The 18,124-nt window shown below is 43.5% G+C and overlaps 1 protein-coding gene across 2 annotated transcripts in view; it reads right to left on the minus strand.

Moving 5' to 3' along the window:
• LOC125451670 (intermembrane lipid transfer protein VPS13B-like) overlaps positions 1-18,124 on the minus strand; it is a 907,633-nt gene that overhangs the window by 694,753 nt on the left and 194,756 nt on the right. The gene's annotated exons all lie outside the window — the stretch shown is intronic.

Genomic DNA, 18,124 nt, shown 5'->3' on the forward strand with positions numbered 1-18,124 from the left:
AAGATCTGACAGTACATGAGTATTGACACACTAGGGATGGTCAATACCAACTTTACCAGATACTGAATATAATGTCATATGGCCCATAGGCATCTATAATTTTTAGAAAGATATTCAAATTTAAAATGACAAACAAGGAGAGTCACACTAGCTAGAAGTTGTACTGTCTAAATATCATTCAACACTATCACTATTACAATTTAACTAGAAAACTGATCAACCATTTAATTCTAAAAATGATCTAAAATCCCCCTGTGCGTTATAATTTGTGCTGTATTTTCTGGAGACGTCTAACATCAGGAATCAAGCCAAAGGTGTTCTCAGTTCCCAATAGCTTACTTTCTTTCTTTCTTTCTTTCTTTTTCCTTTACTATCCAGGTAACCTGTAATCCCCAAATTGAATTTCATTGTCAGAGATACACTGGAGACTCCTCCCTTCAACCAAAGTTCACCCAGTCTTCCGGCTTTGTCTACATCATCACAAAACTGATCTCTTCAATCCAAACTCACTCATATTCTGCATGATCATTAGAAACTGGCTACCTCCATCCCTCTCTGCCCTCTCAGTGTCTTGTTCTCTCATCTTTCCAGACTGACCTGAGACAGGTTCAGGAATATTTTAACAGAACACTGCAAACCGAGACAACAATGGACTGCTGTGGACACTTTTTTGGTTTGCAACTGCTTTTTTTTTATTCTGTATTTGCACAAGTTCCAAAAAAAACAATGTAAACTTATACGGAAAAGCTTTTCTTTTCAAACATCCAATGTCTCTACTTTGTACTCTGTCGCATATCAGAGAACATAATAGAAAGGAAAGATGCCTGCAGGGAATCTAAACTAGCTGCAGGTGGGCCATATATTTCTTTTTTACATACAAAGCTATTGACTCAAAATCTGCTCTTTAACATAAGGGAGGGTGATTTAAAAAAAAACAGGAACATGTGCTCAATTCACCTCATTATAAGCAAACTAAGGATGATAAAACCAAGTACTTGAGAGCAAGAATTCTTGCTGTCAGAGAAGAGGCCGTGAGCCTCTTTGTTGAACTGTTCCAATCCATCTCTTAACAATGCACCCACTCTACTATTAGGATGGGAGCAGCAAGATTCTGATCCAATGACAGTGAAGGAGTGGCAATATTGTTCCAAGTCCTTTTTTCCCCCCTCCACTGAGGCACAGAAAGCAGAGTTAACATTGTGGGTCCAGTGACCCATCTTCAGAACTGCTGGTAACGAGGAAAAGATTATATATATGCTGAAGGCAGGGGGAAGGAGGAGTATGCGATAGGTGGTGATGGAATCCAGGGAGAGAGAACAGCAGCTACAATCAAAGGAATGGAGATTGGTGAGCTATAGAGAAAGAAAAGTTGATAATAGGAACTGTTAGTAATTTGTCCACGGGAATGATCCAACCTCCCAGTTGCTTGCTATTTCAATAAACCACCTTGTTCTGTGGTAATATGTCTGCCCTAGGCCCACTGAAATGTTTAAATAAAGCATAATGAAAACTTAGGGAACGACACTTCATTTTCCATTTAGGCACTTTGCAGCCTTGAGGTCTCAACACTGAATTACATAACTTCAGAAACTTTATTACGTCTGTTCTCCATTTTTCTTACATTCTCTCCCCGCTTCCCCATAACCTTAGCTTGTAAATGTCTTGTTTACTTTTCTCTTGGTAGACAGGATCCACTCACCCTTAATTTATACACATTTTACATTTGTTCGCTTTCATCACAATCGATAGCCCTTTTGTCTTTTGCACCAGGTCTCTAAATGTGCTTTCTGTTTCCTCCCCTCCACCAACAGTGTAGGTTAGATGGGCTTGAGTTCGGTATGACAGGTCGGCACAACATCGAGGGCCGAAGGGCCTGTACTGTGCTGTAATGTTCTATTACGGCCATGTCGATATACCACCCATCAGCTTTGTTCAAAGTATATAAAACAAATTTTCCAAAATCGTGCACTTGTGAAGAGGAGTCATACTGGCCTCAAACCATAGAATCTACTTCTGTCTCCACAGAAGCTGCCAGACCCCCTTAGCTTCTCCAGCACCATCTATACTTGTATAAGATCCACATATTTCCTACCCTGCCCAAAACCAAATGACAGGCTGAAAAAAAATCTAGGAAATTCCTCTCCTACTCCATCACATGGTCAAAATTAATCCCGTGTGGTTTCAGTGTCCCTTCAAAAGGCACAGACTGTTTGTTCCTCACTCATCACAAAGTCGATGTTGCGGATGGATTCGACAAGCTCAGCCATGACAGTGCTTGTGATGAGAAAATTGAAGTGTATCCTGCATCAAAATCATCAAATAGCTATAACTAGGTGGGCAAAGTGGTTTATGTAATCAAATTTCAGAAGGAGAATGCATGATAAGTGTAACAAAGAAGTTAAGATTATCTCCTTGTAGGATCCTGGAATGACAGGTTCATTCCATCACCACTATTCTTTCTGGCCTTTCCCTCATGTTCAGCTGGATGTGTTTTAAGGCTGGTTAGAAATTTTCAGATGGAAGAGATTACAGTCAGATTGAAAAAAAATTGTTTTTTGCAAGGCAGCTTTAAAGGGGAGCACACATGAATTGGTCTCAGCATGGTATCAAAATGCAAATGTTAATGTACATTCTGAGTAAGTTCAGGCCGGAAACAACCAAGATAGCTTGCTCCTGCAATGCACAAAGGGCAATATCAACAACAGTAATTCTTATGCACTTGAAATCTAAAACTCCTTGCCCGCAATGTAGTTCAGATGGCTAGCACACAGTGGTTAAGATTAGATATGTATATGAGACAAAAGAGAGAAGTGTTATGCTGACAGTTATAGATGGGGAAAGATGAGAGGAGGGTCATGTGGAGTATACATGGACTACTTGGGCTAAATGGTCTATTTCTATGTTGTATGTCATAAGTGTGTCTGCTCCATTTCATTTCTAAGGATTGGGCCATTGACTTCATTTGAATTGGTTCATACTTATAGGCAAATTACTGCAGTGTCTTTTACAGGACAGCTAGCAAGAAAAACTTCCCTCTTCCTACCTGCCATCAAATATATCAGATGGATTTGCAAAGTGAAAATCAACTTGCTTGGCTATACTAGAATTTCCAACAAATACTGGTATGGGAGTTGCAAATGGTACTGTGACCCAGACAGAGTTACACATCACTGTGCTACGAGTCCTCATCTCCTATGTAATTATATGCAATAAAATTTACTGCGCGCACTTCAGTCTTATGTCTATTTTGGTAAATTCTGTTAACATTTTAGCTTTTAAAATGAGCACTGACCATCAGAGAAACAGGTTAGAAATGCTTTCACTTTAGTACCAGTACTTGAACTGCCTCACAGAATGAAATGATCAATCATTGTATCTGCACTGTTGTTAATACATCTCCCTTAGAAGGGTCAGATTTAACATGTCTTTTCAGCTGGTTCTGTCAAATACGTTACCAGTAATTACATGAGCCAAAAATATTTAAAGTATTAACCAATAGAAACACATTCCAATCTGGATCATTACCACACCCAATGAAAGATACACATGTCTCGGTGAATAAGGAGTCCTTCCTTCTCCTTAACTTTCAATCAGCAGAAGCAAAACCGCTCATTTTGTCATAACTAACTGTTTGGGAAGTATCTGGTCAAAATGGGTTTAAATTATGATGCAATAATTTAAAGATTTAAGCCGGATACATTTTTAAAATCAAAACAATTAAGAGTAATTGGAAAGTTAGCAGCTCAAAGATCGGAAATATATTTGCCTTCCTTTATCCTGTATGTACAATAACAATTTAGTTTTTGGTCAACATTTTTAAGTTAAAAGGATGGAACACTAAATGGGCAATTTGCTACTATGCTTATCATGCCTACCACCTCTGTGACACAGAAAGAAATGTTGGAAAACAAAGTTACAAAACCCACTTTCAAACATTTCCTTAAACTTGGTCACAATCCTCATGAGGCTGTAACTCAAAAATGCAATTGCTTGAATGTGTGCAGTGAGAACTGCAGGTTTCACAAGACTATCATCAGAATCCCCACAGAATTATTCAAGGTAAAAAACAGAAGCTAATAATATATACATCAAAAGTGACATTGTCCATTAAGGCTCAGTAAAATTATTCTTAGAAAAACTTAGATAAGTAACAACTGCAAATTTCAAAGGTTCAAAAAATGTGAAAGCACAGAAGACCATCCATTTAGCCCAACATGCCCTCATCTTTCTCCAGAACTTTGAAAATTCCTTCCCTGCATGCACTTATTCAAATCCCTTTTGGAAGTCAATGTTTAATTTGCTTTCACTACACTATCAGGTAGTGTATCGCAGATCATAAAAACTCATTGTATAAAATAAATGTGCCTCATCTTATCTCTGGTTCCTTTGCCTGAAATCAGTGGTTCTTGGAGATAATGGGAACTGCAGATGCTGGAGAATCCGAGATAACAAAGTGTGGAGCTGGATGAGTGCAGCAAGCCAAGCAGCGGGTCTAGGCCCGAAATGTTAGCTTTTGTGCTCCTAAGATGCTGCTTGGCCTGCTGTGTTCATCCAGCTCCACACTTTGTTATCTCTGGTAATATAATCGGTTATTGACCTTTTAAGTACCGGAAAATCTTTCTGCTTATTTGTCTATCCAAACCCTGTATGATTTTCGATACTTGTATTAAATGTTAAAATTGAAAAGACAGAACTGATGTGGCCCACATCAACTCCAGTCTCCCAGCCAGCCTCAATTCGCTACAATTTGCCTATCAAGGTCCGCAGCAGACACCATATCCCTAGCGCTCCACTCATCCCTGAAGGTCTGGACAACAAGGCCACCTACGTCAGACTGCTGCTCATTGACTACAGCTCAGCCTTAGAACATAGAACATAGAATATAGAACAGTACAGCACAGAACAGGCCCTTCAGCCCACCATGTTGTGCCGACCATTGATCCTCATGTATGCACCCTCAAATTTCAGTGGCCATATGCATGTCCAGCAGTCTCTTAAATGACCCCAATGACCTTGCTTCCACAACTGCTGCTGGCAACGCATTCCATGCTCTCACAACTCTCTGTGTAAAGAACCCGCATCTAACATCCCCGCTATACTTTCCTCCAACCAGCTTAAAACTATGACCCCTCGTGTTAGCCATTTCTGCCCTGGGAAATAGTCTCTGGCTATCAACTCTATCTATGCCTCTCATTATCCTGTATATCTCAATTAGGTCCCCTCTCCTCCTCCTTTTCTCCAATTAAAAAAGTCGGAGCTCAGTCAACCTCTCTTCATAAGATAAGCCCTCCAGTCCAGGCAGCATCCTGGTAAACCTCCTCTGAACCCTCTCCAAAGCATCCACATCTTTCCTATAATAGGGCAACCAGAACTGGACGCAGTATTCCAAGTGCGGTCTAACCAAACTTTTATAAAGCTGCAACAAGATCTCACGACTCTTAAACTCAATCCCCCTGCTAATGAAAGCCAAAGCACCATATGCTTTCTTAACAACCCTGTCCACTTGGGTGGCCATTTTAAGGGATCTATGTATCTGCACACCAAGATCCCTCTGTTCCTCCACACTGCCAAGAATCCTATCCTTAAACCTGTACTCAGCTTTCAAATTCGACCTTCCAAAATGCATCACCTCGCATTTATCCAGGTTGAGCTCCATCTGCCACCTCTCAGCCCTTCTCTGCATCCTGTCAATGTCCCGCTGCAGCCTACAACAGCCCTCTATACTGTCAACAACACCTCCGAACTTTGTGTCATCTGCAAACTTGCTGACCCATCCTTCAATCCCCTCATCAAAGTCATTAATAAAAATTACAAACAGTAGAGGCCCAAGGACAGAGCCCTGTGGAACACCACTCACCACTGACTTCCAGGCAGAATATTTTCCTTCTACTACCACTCGCTGTCCTCTGTTGGCCAGCCAATTCTGTATCCAAGCAGCTAAGTTCCCCTGTATCCCATTCCTCCTGACCTTCTGAATGAGCCTACCATGGGGAACCTTATCAAATGCCTTACTGAAGTCCATATACACCACATCCACAGCTCGACCCTCATCAACTTTTCTAGTCACATCCTCAAAGAACTCGATAAGGTTTGTGAGGCATGACCTGCCCCTCACAAAGCCATCTTGACTGCATTTGATCAAGCCATGCTCTTCCAGATGGTCATAAATCCTATCCCTCAGAATCCTTTCTAACACCTTGCAGACGACAGACGTGAGACTTACTGGACTGTAATTGCCGGGGATTTCCCTATTTCCTTTCTTGAAGAGAGGAATTACATTTGCCTCTCTCCAGTCCTCAGGTACGACTCCAGTGGAGAGCAAGCATGCAAGGATCCTCGCAAGTGGCGAAGCAATTGCATTTCTCGTTTCCCAAAGCAGCCGAGGACAAATCTGGTCCGGGCCTGGCGACTTGTCAATCTTAATGTTTGACAAAATTATCAGCACATCAGCTTCCTCTATCTCTATCCATTCCAGCATGCACACCTGCTCTTCCAAGGTTTCATTCACTACAAAGTTTGTTTCTTTCGTAAAGACAGAAGCAAAAAACTCATTTAGGGCTTCCCCTACCTCCTCAGACTCCACACACAAGTTCCCTATGCGATCCCTGATCGGCCCTACTGTTATGTTTACTTTAGTGATGGAGAGGGATAGGTGTATACCACTGGGCAAGAGTTATAGCTGGGGGAAAGGCAATTACAATGAGATTAGGCAAGATTTAGGGAGCATAGGATGGGGAAGGAAACTGCAGGGGATGGGCACATTAGAAATGTGGAGCTTATTCGAGGAAAAGCTCCTGTGTGTCCAAGATAAATATGTACCTGTCAGGCAGGGAGGAAGCTGTAGAGTGCGGGAGCCATGGTTTACGATGGAAGAGGAATCTCTGGTCAAGAGGAAGAAGAAGGCTTATGTTAAGATGAGATGTGAAGGCTCAGTTAGGGTACTTTAGGGCGAGGAGGTAGCCAGGAGAGACCTAAAGAGAGAGCTCAGAAGAGGCAGGAGGAGACATGAGAAGTTGGTGGTGGATAGGATCAGGGTAAACCCTAAGGCTTTCTATAGGTAGTTAAGGAATAAAAGAATGACGAAAGTAAGATCAGGCCCAATCAAGGATAGTAGTGGTACGTTGTGTGTGGAGTCAGATGAGATAGGGGAAGCGCTAAATGAATATTTTTCAACAGTATTCACTCTAGAAAACGACAATATTATCGAGGAGAATACTGAGATACAGGCTACTAGACTAGGTGGGATTGAGGTTCACAAGGAAGAGGTATTAGAAATCCTACAGAGGGTGAAGATAGATAAGTCCCCTGGGCCGGATGGGATTTATCCTCGGATCCTCTGGGAAGCCAGGGAGGAGATTGCCGAGCCTTTGGCATTGATCTTTAACTTGTCATTGTCTACAGGGATAGGGCCACATGACTGAGGGTAGCAAATCTGGTTTCCCTGTTCAAGAAGGGGAGTAGAGACAACCCTGGTAATTATAGACCAGTGAGCCTTACCTCAGTTGTTGGTTAAGCGTTGGAAAAGGTTATAAGGGATAGGATTTATAATCCTCTAGAAAAGAATAAATTGATTAGGGATAGTCAGCACAGTTTTGTGAAGGGAAAGTCATGCCTCACAAACCTTATTGAGTTCTTTGAGAAGGTGACCAAACAGGTAGATGAGAGTAAACCAGTTGAGGTGGTGTCTCTGGATTTCAGCAAGGCGTTCGATCAGGTTCCCCACAATAGGCTATTGTACAAAATGCGGAGGAATGGGATTGTGGGAGATATAGCAGTTTGGATTGGAAATTGGCTTGCTGAAAGAAGACAGAGGGTGGTAGTTGATGGGAAATGTTCATCCTGGAGACCAGTTACTAGTGGTGTACCACAAGGGTCGGTGTTGGGTCCACTGCTGTTTGTCATTTTTATAAATGACCTGGATGAGGGCGTAGAAGAATGGGTTAGTAAATTTGCAGACGACACTAAGGTCGGTGGAATTGTGGATAGTGACGAAGGATGCTGTAGGTTGCAGAGAGACATAGATAAGCTGCAGAGCTGGGCTGAGAGGTGGCAAATGGAGTTTAATGCAGACAAGTGTGAGGTGATGCACTTTGGTAGGAGTAACCGGAAGACAAAGTACTGGGCTAATGGTAAGATTCTTAGTAGTATAGATGAGCAGAGGGATCTCGGTGTCCATGTACACAGATCCTTGAAAGTTGCCACCCAGGTTGACAGGGCTGTTAAGAAGGCATGCAGTGTTTTAGCTTTTATTAATAGAGGGATCGAGTTCCGGAACCAAGAGGTTATGCTTTAGCTGTACAAAACTCTGGTGCGGCAGCACTTCGAGTATTGCATACAGTTCTGGTCACCGCATTATAAGAAGGATGTGGAAGCTTTGGAAAGGGTGCAGAGGAGATTTACTAGAATGTTGTCTGGTATGGAGGGAAGGTCTTATGAGGAAAGGCTGAGGGACTTGAGGCTGTTTTCATTAGAGAGAAGAAGGTTGAGAGGTGACTTAATTGAAACATATAAAATAATCAGAGGGTTAGATATGGTGGAAAGTAGTAAGGGAATGGAACGCTTTGACTGCAACGGTAGTAGATTCGCCATGTTTAGATACATTTAAGTCGTCATTGGACAAACATATGGACGTACATGGAATAGTGTAGGTTAGATGGGCTTGAGATTGGTATGACAGGTCAGCACAGCATCGAGGGCCGAAGGGCCTGTACTGTGCTGTACTGTTCTATGTTCTATGTTCTATTATCTTATTCCTCACATAAGTGTAAAATGCCTTTGTGTTCTCCCTAATCCATTCTGCCAAGCCTTTCTCGTGCCCCCTCCTGGCTCTCCTCAGACCATTTTTGAGCTCCTTCCTCGCCTGCATGTAATCCTCTCTAGCTGAACTTGACCCTAGCTTCCTCCACCTTGTGTAAGCTACCTTCTTCCTTTTCACAAGAAGCTCCACCGCTCTCGTCATCCAAGATTCCTTTATCTTACCCCTTCTTGCCTGTCTCAGAGGGACATACTTACTCATCACTCGCAACAACTGTTCCTTAAACAGTCTCCACATGTCTATAGTACCCTTACCATGGAACAATTGCTCCCAGTCCATGCTTCCTAACTCATGTCTAATCGCGTCATAGTTTTCTCTTCCCCCATTAAATATCCTCCCATTTTGCCTAATCCTCTCCTTCTCCATAGCTATGTAGAATGTGAGGCAGTTATGGTCACTATCACCAAAATGCTCTTCCACCACAAGATCTGATACCTGCCCCAGCTCGTTTCCGAGCACCAAGTCTAGAATGGCCTCTCCCCTCGTCAGCCTGTCAACGTACTGCGTTCGGAAACCCTCCTGAACACGCCTTACAAAAACAGCTCCATTCAAATCTTCTGCTCGAAGGAGGTTCCAATCAATATTAGGAAAGTTACAGTCACCCATTACAACAACCCTACTACGTCCACACTTTTCCAAAATCTGCCGACCTATGCTTTCTTCAATCTCCCTGCTGCTATTGGGGGGCCTGTAGTAAACCCCTAACGAGGTGACTACTCCCTTGCTGTTCCTAATTTCCACCCGTACTGACTCTGTAGGCAGATCTTCCTCGACAGTGGAAGCTTCTGTAGCTGTGATACCCTCTCTGATTAGTAGTGCTACACCCCCTCCTCTTTTTCTCCCCTCCCTATTCTTTTTAAATGCTCTAAACCCTGGAACATCCAGCAACCATTCCTGCCCATGAGAAACCCATGTCTCTGTTATGGTCACAACACCATAGCACCAGGTACTGATCCATGCTCTAAGTTCATCACTTTTATTCCTGATACTCCTTGCGTTAAAGCAAACACACTTTAACTGATCCCTTGGTTCCTTCCCAGGAAAATCCTTCCCACTAACTGGTCTACCTCTTGCTACTGCCTCACCTGCATCAACTCTAACCTCCGGTGTACAGCTCAGGTTCCCACCCCCCAACAACACCATTATTCCCTCCAGACTGATCTCAAAACTCCAAGATCTTGGTCTTGGTTCTACCCTCTGTGACTGGATCCTCAGCTTTCTAACCCAAGGCCGCAATCAGTGAAGATAGGTAACTGCACCTCCTCCACAATAACACTTAATACTGCAGCACCCCCCCCCCCCCAGGTGTATATCTTTAGCCCCCAACTGTATTCCCGACAAACCCACAACTACGTTGCCATAATCCAAATGAACACCATCGACAAGTTCAATGACAACACCACCATAGTAGGACGGATATCTAACAATAGGAAGTCAAAATACAGAAGGCAGAGAGAGGGTTTGGTGATGCGGTACAATGAGAACAACCTCTCTGTCAATGGCAGCAAAACTAAAGAGCTGATCACTGACTTCAGAAAGAAAACAGGAGAACACGCCCCATAAACTGAATTGAAGTTGAGAGGGTTGAGAGCATCAAGTTCCTTGGAGTGACGATAACTGTCTTCAACTTCCCATGTAAATGCAACGGTCATGGAGGGTCAACAACGCCTCTTCTTCCGCAGGCAGCTCAGGAAATTTGGCATGTCCAGTAGGTCCCTCACCAACTTCTACAGATGCACCATTGAAAACATACTGCCCAGGTGCATAACAGCCTGGTATGGCAAGTGCCCTGCCCAGGACCATAAGAAATCACAGAAAGTTGCATTCACTGCCCAGACCATCATGGAAGCCAACCTTCCATCCATGGACTCCACTTATAAAGCTCATTAGCACGGAAAGGCTACCAACATCATCAAAGACCCATTGCACCCCAGCAATAATCTCCTACAACCTCTTCCATCATGCAGAAGATACAGAAGCTTGAACACATGCACCAGGTTCAGGAACAGCTTCTTCCCAGCTGTTATTAGGCTGCTAAATAGACTCTATAGCCTAAAAAGAATGCTAATCTTGCTAACATTTATTTCATCTAGCACACACCCTATACAATAAAACCTGTATGCCTGTGTCTAATTTTTTTAAACAACCTTTGATAGGTACATCATTGCTTACAATGATCTGCCTGTACTGTTTGTAAGAAAAAAGCTTTTCACTGCACTGCAGTACGTGAGAAAATAAATCAAACAATAGTGGTTGGAGTGAGATCAGCCACGTGGATCTCAAACTGCATGAGTCCCCTGATTGGGGCTGTTAAGCTGGTCCAATCAGGGAATCTTGGCTGACAGATACAAACAGGTGTTTAAGGGTTTTGCTCACAATAGGAATTAGTTGGGTCAGTGTCATATTTATTCACACATGCATAAAGATGATTTGGTGACGGGATACCGGCCTTTGTCAAGTTATTTCAAGGGCAACATCAGCTTCTCCATTTTGTCTACCTACTGAAGTCCCTTAGCCCTCACTTGACTACATTCTACTTTTCAAAGGGTTATGCCCAGAATTGGACACAAGACTGCAACTGTTCTTGGTGAATTGAAGGGCACAATTTCTAACACCAACAACACTTGTTCATTTCACGTGAATTACCTGTGGCAGAGCCTAAGACGTAACCCCTTCAACTATCAACTGACATGCCATATGAAGACACCCATTTGGAATGGATTTGATCGCTGAATACCTATAATCATTTTCAGATGGGAGGAGGACAAACAACCCGAGCTGGAGAGGAGAAGCAATTTATAAATATTTAGAATTACTTCCTTGCTTTTGTACTCTCCACTGCCATTTGTAAAGCCAAGGATTCTGATTCTAGAGAAGGCAACTCCCTTTACACTGGAGCATGGGCAGAAATTACCTCTAAAACAAAGAATGTCAAGTTACTCCTCGCAGCAACACCTGTTCCACAAATCCACTGTATGAATCACCACATTCAGAAAATAGGCAACAATAGGCTAATACAATTGGAAGGAAAACCAGGAGTGCTTCACACTTGGGGAAAAATATGCCGAATAATTTTCCAATATTTCAAAACAGAGGTAATGAATATTGATGCAATTCTACCACCTGTTTGTATCTGTCAGCCAGGATTCTAAGTTCTGACAAAGCCAAGTACTTGGAACTCTAGAGAAATATCATGGGACCCAAAACATTAACTCCACTTTCTCTCCACAGATACTGCCATTTCTCCAACAATTTTTTTTTGAGATTTCCAACATCTGCAGTTCTTTGTTTTATTTATTATAAAGGCTACTGTCCATGCCCAAAGCTCCCAACCAAGTCAGTCAGTGCAGTAAAACAACGGGCATTTTTCTTTGTTTCTTCTCAAAACATCTCACTGCAGTCAAACATGTCTGTCAGAACATAGGCTGAATGCTGACATGAGGTCAAAAGAGGCTATTATACAATTTCCTCTCTTTTCCATATCAAACAAGCAATAAGACTGTTGGCAGAGGACCAAGAAAAAGTGAGCATAAACATAAGCAAACAGAAAATTGGTTCAAAGCAGCGTGGGCTATGAAACTTGGAATCAGAACAAGTTCTCTGTGATTCAGGCCCTCCGCTTCTTCCTGTCCCGCAGGCCCGACCAGTCCCCTTCCACCGACACTCTCATCCGCCTAGCTGAACTCGTCCTCACACTCAACAACTTCTCTTTTGACTCCTCCCACTTCCTACAGACTAAGGGGGTGGCCATGGGTACCCGCATGGGCCCCAGCTATGCCTGCCTCTTTGTAGGTTACGTGGTACAGTCCCTCTTCCGCACCTACACAGGCCCCAAACCCCACCTCTTCCTCCGGTACATTGATGACTGTATCGGCGCCGCCTCTTGCTCCCCAGAGGAGCTCGAACAGTTCATCCACTTCACCAACACCTTCCACCCCAACCTTCAGTTCACCTGGGCCATCTCCAGCACATCCCTCACCTTCCTGGACCTCTCAGTCTCCATCTCAGGCAACCAGCTTGTAACTGATGTCCATTTCAAGCCCACCGACTCCCACAGCTACCTAGAATACACCTCCTCCCACCCACCCTCCTGCAAAAATTCCATCCCCTATTCCCAATTCCTCCGCCACCGCCGCATCTGTTCCCACGATAAGACATTCCACTCCCGCACATCCCAGATGTCCAAGTTCTTTAAGGACCGCAACTTTCCCCCCACAGTGATCGAGAACGCCCTTGACCGCATCTCCCATGTTTCCCGTGACACATCCTTCACACCCCGCCCCCGCCACAACCGCCCAAAGAGGATCCCCCTCGTTCTCACACACCACCCTACCAACCTCCGAATACAACGCATCATCCTCCGACACTTCCGCCATTTACAATCCGACCCCACCACCCAAGACATTTTTCCATCCCCACCCCTGTCTGCTTTCCGGAGAGACCACTCTCTCCGTGACTCCCTTGTTCGCTCCACACTGCCCTCCAACCCCACCACACCCGGCACCTTCCCCTGCAACCGCAGGAAATGCTACACTTGTCCTCACACCTCCTCCCTCACCCCTATCCCAGGCCCCAAGATGACATTCCACATTAAGCAGAGGTTCACCTGCACATCTGCCAACGTGGTATACTGCATCCACTGTACCCGGTGCAGCTTCCTCTACATTGGGGAAACCAAGCGGAGGCTTGGGGACCGCTTTGCAGAACACCTCCGCTCAGTTCGCAACAAACAACTGCACCTCCCAGTCGCAAACCATTTCCACTCTCCCTCCCATTCTCTAGATGACATGTCCATCATGGGCCTCCTGCACTGCCACAATGATGCCACCCGAAGGTTGCAGGAACAGCAACTCATATTCCGCCTGGGAACCCTTCAGCCTAATGGTATCAATGTGGACTTCACCAGTTTCAAAATCTCCCCTTCCCCTACTGCATCCCTAAACCAGCCCAGTTCGTCCCCTCCCCCCAATGCACCACACAACCAGCCCAGCTCTTCCCCCCCCACCCACTGCATCCCAAAACCAGTCCAACCTGTCTCTGCCTCCCTAACCGGTTCTTCCTCTCACCCATCCCTTCCTCCCACCCCAAGCCGCACCCCCATCTACCTACTCACCTCTTCCCACCTCCTTGGCCTGTCCGTCTTCCCTGGACTGACCTATCCCCTCCCTACCTCCCCACCTATACTCTCTCCACCTATCTTCTTTCCTCTCCATCTTCGGTCCGCCTCCACCTCTCTCCCTATTTATTCCAGTCCCCTCTCCCCATCACCCTCTCTGATGAAGGGTCTAGGCCCGAAACGTCAGCTTTTGTGCTCCTGAGATGCTGCTTGGCCTGCTGTGTTCATCCAGCCTCACATTTTATTATCTTGGAATTCTCCAGCATCTGCAGTTCCCATTATCTCTGTGATTCACTTGGTTGCACATCCCAATAGTCACAGATACAAAACAGCCTTTATCACTAAAAAGAGATCCAAGATCAAGAAAAGGGAAGCTGAAGTAGGACAAAGGGATCTCGGTAAAATGAGAAGTCCATTAGTAACATTTCATCCAATTATCAATAACTTTGTGCTTCAATATTTTACTAGAATTGGTAACGGTCCATTCTATTACTCAGTTGTATAGGACAGTAAGTGATGGAAAGATAAAACCCCAAAGAAAAATTTAACAAGGTACAACAATTACCGTCCAGGAGAAAGGCAGATCTGTGCGAGAACACACAGAAGGGGGATAAATAAGCTGATTTGTTTAAAGAAAATTAAACAGTGACACAAGAAAGTTGAGAATTGATTTGTTAGTGATTAACTGTTGTTAGGTACTACATAGAAAATGCTGAAATGAGTGATTTTATTTAAAAACAATTTATAATTCTCTCAATTGTAAGTTTTAACAGGTCCTGCAAGAATGGAAGAAGTAAATAATTCATTTGGCATTTATCTCAATCGTTAAGTGGTAAATTCTACTGGATTTGAATATTTAATTTAGCACACGAGATGGGAGCAAGAAGAAAGAATTTTAGATTATAAATTATGTAATTACCACTTAATTAAGACGCAATAAAGACAGCACAGCAGGTGAGGTGTTGCAGTTGTAGAATACAATTCTTCTCCTGGACACTGGCGCAATCCAAACACATCTGCAACAACTGTCTGTCTGCACTCCAGGCATTTCTGGCCCTGGGTTTACAAGCTGGGGGCCAAACTACAAACACAACGATGCATCATCAAGAATGAGGAAAGTTACCTGGACACCTTATTTCAGTTGCACCCTTTTGGATAGGGTTTTTTTTTACTTCTGTCATGGGACATACTGCATAGCTGATCAGCATTTATTGCCTGTCCCTAGTTACCCTTGAGAAGGTGATGGCAAGCTACCTTCTTGGATTGTTGCAGTCCATGTGCTATAGGTACATCCACAGTGCCCTTACAGAGGGAAATCTAGGATTTTGACTCATTGAACTGAAGGAATGGTGACATAGTTCCAAATCAGGCCAAGAAGTGGCTAGGAGGGGAACTTGTAGGTGATGGTGCTTCCATGTATCTGCTCTTGTGCTTCTAGATGGAAGTGGTTGTGAGAGTTTGGAAGGTGCTACCTAAGGATCTTTGCTGAATTCTGCAATATATCGTGTAGATAGTAGACCCTGCTGCCACTAAGTGGGGGGGAAGAGTGGAAGCTTGTGAATTTGGCCTCAATCGAGCAGGATGCATTGTCCTTGATGGTGTTGTTATTGAGCTGCACTCACCCAGGGCAAGTGGGGAGATTTCCATCACACCCCTAACTTATGCCTTGTAGATTGTGGACAGGCTTTGGAGAGTCATGAAGGGAGTCACTCACTGTTCCTGGCCTCTGAACTGCTCTTGTAATCTGTGCATTTATATTCGTGACCAGTTGAGTATATGGTCAATAATAACTCCCAAGAAGTTAATTGTGGGAGATTCAGCGATGGTAGCATCATTGAATGTCAAGGGGTGGTTGTTAGATTGTCTCTTATTGGAAATGGTCATTGCTTGGCTTTGTGTGTCACTTGGCACTTGTGATCCCAAGCCTGGAAGGATATTGTCCAGATCCTGTTGCATTTGAACATGGACTACTTCAATATTTGAGGAGTCATAAATGGTGCTGAATATTGTGCAATCATTGGCGAACATCCCCATGATGGCGGAAGATCATTGATGAAGCAGCTGAAGATGAAGTCAGGAGCTGAGTGGTCTGGTGGAACCCAAACTAGGTGTCAGTGAACAAGTTATTGCCCAGCACATGCTGCCTCACTGCACTGTTGATGACATTTTCTGTCACTTTACTGATGATCAAGAGTAGATTGATGGGACAGTAATTGACCAGTTTGGATTTGTCCTGTTTTGTGTCCAGGACACACCTGGGTAATTCTTCACATTATCAGACAGATCCTTTGGCTGAACTGGAACAGCCTGACCAACTGTGCAGCAAGTTCTGGAGAACACGTCATCAACACTTTTTCTGGAATGTTGTCAGTGCATCCAACTGTTTCTTGATAACAAAATCCATGTACTCAGCACTTTTGACTGAAGACTGTTGCGAATGTTTCAGCCTTATCTTTTGCACTGATGGGTCTTGTGATTTGGTCAGTGATCAGGGAAAAGAATGTGTGACTGCAAATGAAGCAGGTAAGGAGACACAGATAGCAGGGCCACAGGAAACTTAGCCTTGGCATTGACCAACAACTTGCAAGTTTTTTCAGTTTGTTTCATGCAGACTAAGAGCTGCAGGACAGATTAGCTAACTGGCTATGGCATCGAGATACAGGAAGCCATTCCAACTGGGGCAAACAAAAAGAATGTGGTGGTTGAACGAGACAGTACAGTGAAGGGGATTATTGTTTGCTGCAGCAAGAAGCAAGAGTTTAGAAGGCTGTATTGGCAGCCAGATGTCAGGGCTTTTTTTTTTAAATTTATTCATGGTATGTAAGTGTTGGCAGTCAGGCTGCTACTTACTGCCTATTCCAAATCGCCCAGAGCACAATTAAGAATCAACAACATTGATGTGAATCTGAAGTCACAGGTAGGCCAGACCAGGTAAGGACGACAGATTCTTTTCCATAAAACACATTAGTAAACAAGGTGAGTTGTAATGACAGTTGACATATGGTTCCATGGCACCACAAGACTAGATTTCTACTCGAGATTTTTATTAAATTCAAATTTCACCATCTTCCATTGTGGGATTCAAACTATCACTCTCAGAACATTGCCTAGGGTTCTGAATTCCCAAACCAGCTAAGGTTACCATGAAGATCCCATCCTCACAATCTCATGCCTTATCAGAGGTGCAGTGACCCTCACCTCAAATCATCTCAATTCCCTAATGAGAGCAGACCTGTGATCATTTGGGACTTGGCCACTTATTTTTTTAAAGAATAGACAGAGCTGGTGAATGGGTTGCACTCAGGTTTCAGAATTTGATAAGGTGCATTTGAGAAAATAAAATCTCAACATTTTGAGGTAATATATTGGCATGGACAGAAGACTGACTAGTTAAGGAGAGTAGTATAGTGGGTTATTTTGTGGTTTGTATGATATCGTAAGTAGTGTGCCACATGGATCAATGGTGAGGACCCAATTTTCACAATGTAATTGACTTGGATTAAAGCATGGTTGCTAAATTTGCTGATGACACAAAAATATATAGAAAATTATACTGAGAGGTCTTCAGTTGCTACAAAGGGATACAGATAACTTAACTAAGTAGACAGAGATTTAGCAACTTAAGTGAAATGTGGGAAAATGTGAAATCATCCATTTTGGCAGGAAGAATAAAAATGAAGCATATTATCTAACTGGTGAAAGATTCAGAGCTCTGAAATGCAAAGGGAACTGGCTGCCCCAGCGCACATATTGCAAAAGGTTTGTACGTAGTTACAGCAAATAGTTTGGAACCTTAACAGAATGGTATCATTTATTGCAAGGGGAGTTGAAAACAAAAGCAAGTAGGTTATGTAGGTTACTGGAACTTGACCATGGTTCCTGCAGCGCAAGTCTCTTCTTAAAGGCACAATGGGTGTACTTACCCCTGTGCGTTGCAGTGGTTCAAGAAGGAAACACATCTCTATCTCAAGAGTAATTAGGGATGGTAATAAATACTGACCTATCCAACATTGGCCACATTCCATGAATTAATTAAAAGGAATTATAGGAAGAGAAAATAATGTGCAAGGAAACAGGTAAAAAGGAGCTTGGCACTAGGCATTGATACTGATTTAGTGAAGCAGTGCAGACACAATGGGCCAAATGGCCTCCTTCTGCGCCATTTTTTTCCCCATTTTTTCTGCATTGTTTAT

This window comes from Stegostoma tigrinum, chromosome 5 (assembly GCF_030684315.1).
Source record: "Stegostoma tigrinum isolate sSteTig4 chromosome 5, sSteTig4.hap1, whole genome shotgun sequence".
NCBI classification, from domain to species: domain Eukaryota; kingdom Metazoa; phylum Chordata; class Chondrichthyes; order Orectolobiformes; family Stegostomatidae; genus Stegostoma; species Stegostoma tigrinum.